We start from the raw sequence: 6,728 nt of genomic DNA, 5'->3' as shown, positions 1-6,728 counted from the left end.
TCCTACCAGTACCGCAGATGATTGGGGAATTCCATAATTCCATTTTACAAGTAATGAAATAGTAGTATAATATTTAAATAGTGGATACCCATTAGTATTCAAGATGGCGGTAAAGGTCAGCAGTGTTCTGTCACTGCTCCGTGGAAAAGTTTGTTTCTATACATGATCGAGGAACCGTCAATAGACTGAACTTAATTGTTGTAACAGCGAAAATATTCTGGACGAGGTACAGATTGTTTTTTTTTTCGACCGATGCTCTACTGTAACTGATTTACAGACTTTGCGTATATTATCGTTGACTTCAAAATATTCTCACATAAAGTACATACATACGCGTAGATTCGTCACGCATGAATGGTTGTAGAATACGAACGCCGAAGACTTATCCGTGTGAATTGAACTGTATAGTCGTTAATCTATAGACTGTATATGGTGTTGATGTTAATCCCCGTATTGCCGATATGTCAAATACCAGTTCGTCAAAACAATCGAGGAAACACTCATCGACAAGTGATGAGGCTGGAATCAAAAGTCCCAAAAGACCTCCCAAAAAGACACCAAAAAAAATAACATCGCAGAACAACTTAATGATGTTTCTGAAGACAGTTCAGACTCCGTAATAAAGATCCTAGACGCAATTCAGTGTTTAAATACAAACTTTGATACGTCGATTAAAGAACAAAGATCATTCAAAGCCTCCATGCAGGAACGACTCAACACACTGGTGAAGAGCGTCAAAAGTGAATCGAAATCGACTAGAGATGACTTCCAGATCGAGACTGAGTAAAGTAAAGTACAGCCAAACTGAGTAACTCGTTTGAGAATTTCGAGACACGATTGAATAGTTTCGAAGACGATATGAAGAGTCGAATTGAGCTGGTTGAAGGAAGGCTATCTTCCCTTGAAGAGGAGAAGAATGAAATGGCAGCAGACTGTGTGAGCCTTTCCTACCAGAAAATACCAATTGTTTCTGGAATAAAGTACGAATCTACCGAAAACCTACTTGAAAAAGCCAAGGATTTGATAAGTGATTTAGAATTAAACTACGAGGTAAAAAACGTAATGAGGACTAAGTTAATTGAGTTGATATTGTGTGTCTGCAGGAGACACATTTAAATAACAATGAAACAGACAGCATAGACATTGAATACTATACGTGGATACCTCACAGTAGACTGTTGAAACACAAAAACGCAGCGATAAACCATGGTGGAATTGGTATTCTCATACGAAATGATCTGTTAAGTGTTTTCAATGTAAAGTCAATCGAAAAATCTGTTGATGGTTTACTTATTATTCATCTAGAGGATAAAATTACAAAATTTGATTTGTGTTAATAAACGCGTACCTACCTCCCGAAGGTTCACCATGGGGTCGCAACTGCACTCAATTTTTAAGTTATATTCTATTAACTATCTATTTGAACTCGGGAAGCGATGTCATTCTTCTGTGTGGAGACTTCAATGCGAGAATAGGTGAACAAAACGATATTAGTTGTCCGGATGTATCAGTACCGGTCCGTACAGTTGTAGATAAACAATCAAACGCACATGGTAACTCTTTCGTTGAACTATTAAATGACGCTCAATTGTGTGTACTGAACGGTCGTTTCAAAGAACATTCGAACAATTTTACCAGCATTTCGGGAAAAGGAAGATCAGTCGTTGACTATGTCGCCTTGCCCTATGATCAGTTCGAAAAAGTTTCTGACTTTTCTGTGAAACTCCCATTAGATCTTGTGAAAGATGCGCATGCAGAGACTCTCATATCAAATAGAAGTAAAGCGCCTGACCACGCGATGTTAAAATAACATTGGTTTTATCAAATCTGAATCAATGTAAAAATGATCTACAACAAAACAATGATATGAGGTCGGGAAATGCACAGTCACGTAAACGTTATTATTTTAATCAGGTGCCAGCAGAATTCATGTCAAATGAAATATTTGTCAATGCATTAGAGATAATTTGTAATAATATTGAACAAGCGGAAAATGAAAAAAATGTTATAGATGTAATATATAACAATTTATGTATGGTTATAACCAGAGAAATGGATGCCTTTCTCCAGTCTAGAGATCTCTCAAAATTTTCTAAGAAGTCTATCAAAAATAGAAAACCATATTGGGATGAAGAGTTGAATATCGTCTGGTCAAATATGGTTTACTTCGAAAAAAAGTTCAATAGGTTTAGAGGTTCGCACCAGCAAAGACAAACTCTTAGATTTGATTTTAAATAACACCCACTACAGTGAATGGTTTAACTATTCAAACGGTGTAAAACAGGGCGACCCAGCTTCTCCGACCCTGTGTAACATATTCTTAAATGATGTAATTATAGAGTTGAATGCAACAAGTGAAAATGCATTTTCTGTAAATTGCCTAGCCTACGCAGATGACATAGTATTAATTGCTGACAGTAAAGAAAAATTACAAAATCTGATTGATATTTTTGAACGTTGGTGCAGAAAATGGGCACTAGCAATCAATCTAGAGAAAACGGCAGTGGTTCAGTTTAGAGCAAAAAATAAATTGCAAACGCTATTTGAATTTAAGTGGCGAAATGAATCAATTACAAACGTAAATTCTTATAAATAGCTCGGCGTTTGGCTAGACAGTACATTAAACTTCAATGATCATACAACCGTCCTGTCTAATTCTGGAGGCAGAGCTTTAGGGAAATTAATGTATAAGTTAAAATCACAGTATGATATCGCTTATAAAACGTTCACTAAACTATATGAATCATTTGTGGACCCTATACTTAGTTACGGAGCCGGTGTGTGGGGTTTTAAGAATAATAAACTGATAGAAAGGGTGCAAACTAGAGCCATTAGATTTTTTCTCGGTGTGGGGTCATTAACCCCCATTGCGGCAATGCAGGGTGACTTTGGATGGTATCCAGCTAAGTAAAAGCGTTATTTTGAAATTTTCCGTCTTTGGAATAGACTTATCGCTATGGCGGATGATAGACTCACTAAACGTATATTTCTCCAATTACGTGATTTGAATATTGGTTGGTTCCGAGATTTTGGTAACTTATGTCGAAGCCTCGGTTTAAATACTAATTTCATAGATAATTTACAACGAGTTGATATGAAGCACGCACAAAGGTGTATTGAATTATCAATTAGTGAGCAGTGGATTTCTGAAGTTAATAATAAACCAAAATTACGCACGTATATTACATTTAAGAATACTTTCGGGGCTGAGAGTTATATAATGAATTTTACGTCAAGAAAGAAGAGAAGCTTATAAGCACAGCTAAGGTGTGGTGTCCTGGGTTTGGAAATAGAATTGGGTCGGTTTAGGGGTAAAAGGGTTGAGGAACGCGTATGTAACTTTTGTAGACCTGAAGCATGCGTTGAAGATGAATTTCACTTTATTATGTCATGTAAGAAATACGAACAAGAACGGTATAAACTTTTTGTAGATATGTCACAGGTGCATGTCAGGAGGTGCATGACTTCCAAGAACTAACAAAACAACAACAGTTTCAAATATTAACGGCTAACTATCAAATAACTCTAGCAACCTTTATTGAAGTGTTGGAGTAAAAGGAGTTCATGTACTTTCAGTGCCACTTGAATATATCTATAAATAATTCTAATTAATGGTGACTTATAAGCCCGTTGAGGGCTGGGTAGTGTTGAAATGTATATATTATGTGTTGGTAAAGAAGACTTATAACTACATGTCACAATAATAAAATAAATATACATACATACATACATACATACACCCATTACAATAAACTGTATTTGTATGTATCTGTTGGAGGTAGGCCCTACACCCTTGAAATCGCATGGCGTCAGACCCTTTCTGCCTGGTGTTAGAAACTTTTCTGGATTGAACGTGGGTACCAGCAGCGGCTTTGACTGACAAGATTTATTCAGAAAACTATATAACCTTGTATTTCTATTTTCAGACACTGTATCTAATTGTTTGGCAGGACTGGTCACGTAACGACTGCACTTGGGAGCCTGGCAGACACATACCCGATCATTAAATAGATAATTTTTACAACCCTGATGTGTCACGGAGACGGCTTTTGGATGCTGCTGCGACGTTTGAAGATGCTATCTCATCTCGTCTAGTTGAGGGGACTGTAAAAATCAGAATACTCTTTCCACTGGACATATTCAGGAAGTTGTTTCATGGAAAAGGCGCGCTAGCGGATGATGGTGATTTCAACTTATACAATTTTGCCGATTTTGGAGAATTGGCACTATCTAGTGCTTGGTGGTACCGTCTAGATAAAAACGGACAGGGAACAAAATTATTATTTCCGGTAAATTGAGGCCATCGCTTAGCTTTTCGAGGTCTAGATATTTTGTATCTGATGGAAATCTTGTGAAAACATTGAGATATCTAATTGAAAGTGTTGTACTAAAATCTCTAACTGTGGCCTGTGACATGTTAACACTTAATCCAGTTCAAAACTAAAAATGTATGACTAAGTCATTGACTACATCGGTAGATACAGCTCTGTAAGATTCAAGAATGAAATCAGAACTTAGTCTTCACTCGGGTTTGATGATAGTAGTGCTGAAGATAACTTTATCTTATTTTATGTAAGTACCAGACTGTGAGAGAACTCAAGAGTATTAAGGATAAGCATCCTAACTTTAGTTTTATTTGTTTTTTAAACAACACATTAAATTTTATTAATATTCAACATTTTGTAACACGTGTTGAGAAACGTATATCTGAACTCCTTTCTCGTGTCCATAAAAAGTATAAACAGGGGAAATGGAATGGTCGAACTTTTTTAAAGTTCAGTGAAGAAAACCACTCGGTGAAAGTTTATTTCCATGAGCTGGTACAAGTAAATGTTGCGGTCAAACATGTGTCCTCTTTGGAACATGAAGATTTATCCCTAACTGCCAACTTAGACAAAACATATGCTTCACTTCAGGAAGCATTGTCTAAAGAAAAGTCAAATGTTGTCAAAATAGAAAAATTAGAGTCATGCAAGGCAGTCCTTGCAGAACAACTTGAGAAACTCCTTAGTAAACCATTGAAAGTGAATTCTGGTAAGAAAGTTTCTGAACTAGGATCATTGCAGGTTAAGCGCAATCTTAGACAGTTAGAGACTGAAGCAGAGAAGTCTCTGTGGTTTGCGGAGACCTATGGGCTTGTGCCCTAATCTTTGAAATTGGCCTGTTCAAAGTCTGAAAACGTTTACGAAGTAAAATTTGGCACCAAGCAGAATTTATCAGTGGTTCTTCATATCAAAATTTGTCTCAGGAGGGACAGTCAAAATTCAAAGATCTACTTTATATTCTAGATCAATATTTCGTCAGCGATGCAGCATTCCATGAACTATCGGTGGCAGGTGATGCACTCCCGTCAAAATCACTAATCATTCCGTGCAGAAATGAATTGTCAAAAGGCATCGTAATCAATAGGACCACTGGTGGAATTCCTGGGTGTTATATCGATTTTAAAACTGCATTGTTTGATAGGATCAAACAAATAGATAGAATTGGCTATACTAATCAATTTACTGTCAAGATAGGCGGAGATGGAGCAAACATGAGTAAAACATCATCTTTCATAACCATGTCATTGAGTCTTGTTGACAATGAGCTCCCTGGATTGCCAAGGGCATTTGCTATTTTGAAGTGGCCAGACAGGTATGACCATTTGAAGCAAGGTCTTGCCCCTGTGAGTGCAGACATAAATTCATTGATAAATCAGGAATCAGTTAGTCTAAACGATGTTTCATTTCATTTGGATTTTACCATGGGAGGTGATCTGAAATTCTTACAGCTGGTATATGGGATAAAAGGTTCAACATCAAATGAATGTTGCATTTATTGTAAGGTTCACAAAGATTTTAGATTTGACACGAGCAAGCCATGGGATTTTTATCATTCCCCAGAACTTCGGCTGCAATGAAAATTGATGTGATGAGTAAAAGTAATGGAATGTTTAATTTGCCATTATTTGAAATTGAGCCAGAAAATGTAGTGATAGATGAACTACATCTAATGCTAGAGTTGGAGATGTGTTATTACGTAACCTTATAAATGATGTCAAAGATAGGGATGATGGAACTCAATTTCACAGTTCTCAAAATCATGGCATAATTGGACCAGGCTTACAAAATTTATGTACCCTAATAGCAGACTGTGGTGTATGTTATCACATTTGGGAAAAGAAACACCCTGTCACTCATAGTGGTTTGGGTGTGCTTGAGTGGTCATCATTACAAGGCCCAGATTTCAAGAAAGTATTATCATCATTCTTGCCTCTGAAATTACAGGATGCAGATATAATTCATCCTGTAACTAAGTCAAAAGTACTAGGTTTGTGGCAAAAATTTTCAGACTTGCTCAGCTCATTGTTTAGTAAAAATCAAACAAACGACGGAAGCACTGTGCATTTAGAATATTTTGAGGAAGCAAAACTATGGTTAGAACAATTCCTTTCTCTAGGTGCTTCAAGAAAAGGGTACAAAAACTAATGTAACACCGTACATCCATATAATGGTCTACCATATACCATATATGTTGATGAAATATCATTCGATAAAGTCTTATAGCGGCCAGGGAATCGAAAAATTAAATGATGTAGTTAAACGAATATATTTGTGACAACGGTATTATTGAGTTTCAACAGCAGTCTCAATTCATAGAGAATGCTGCCATCTTCTAACGATATCATAAACTATTTCGTGATAAAAGTTTCAAACTTTGCCAGCGTCAGCTTTCGTTTGTACTCA

The sequence above is a fragment of the Tubulanus polymorphus genome, chromosome 9 (genome assembly GCF_964204645.1).
Source record: "Tubulanus polymorphus chromosome 9, tnTubPoly1.2, whole genome shotgun sequence".
NCBI lineage: Eukaryota > Metazoa > Nemertea > Palaeonemertea > Tubulaniformes > Tubulanidae > Tubulanus > Tubulanus polymorphus.
This window is presented reverse-complemented; position numbering follows the sequence as displayed.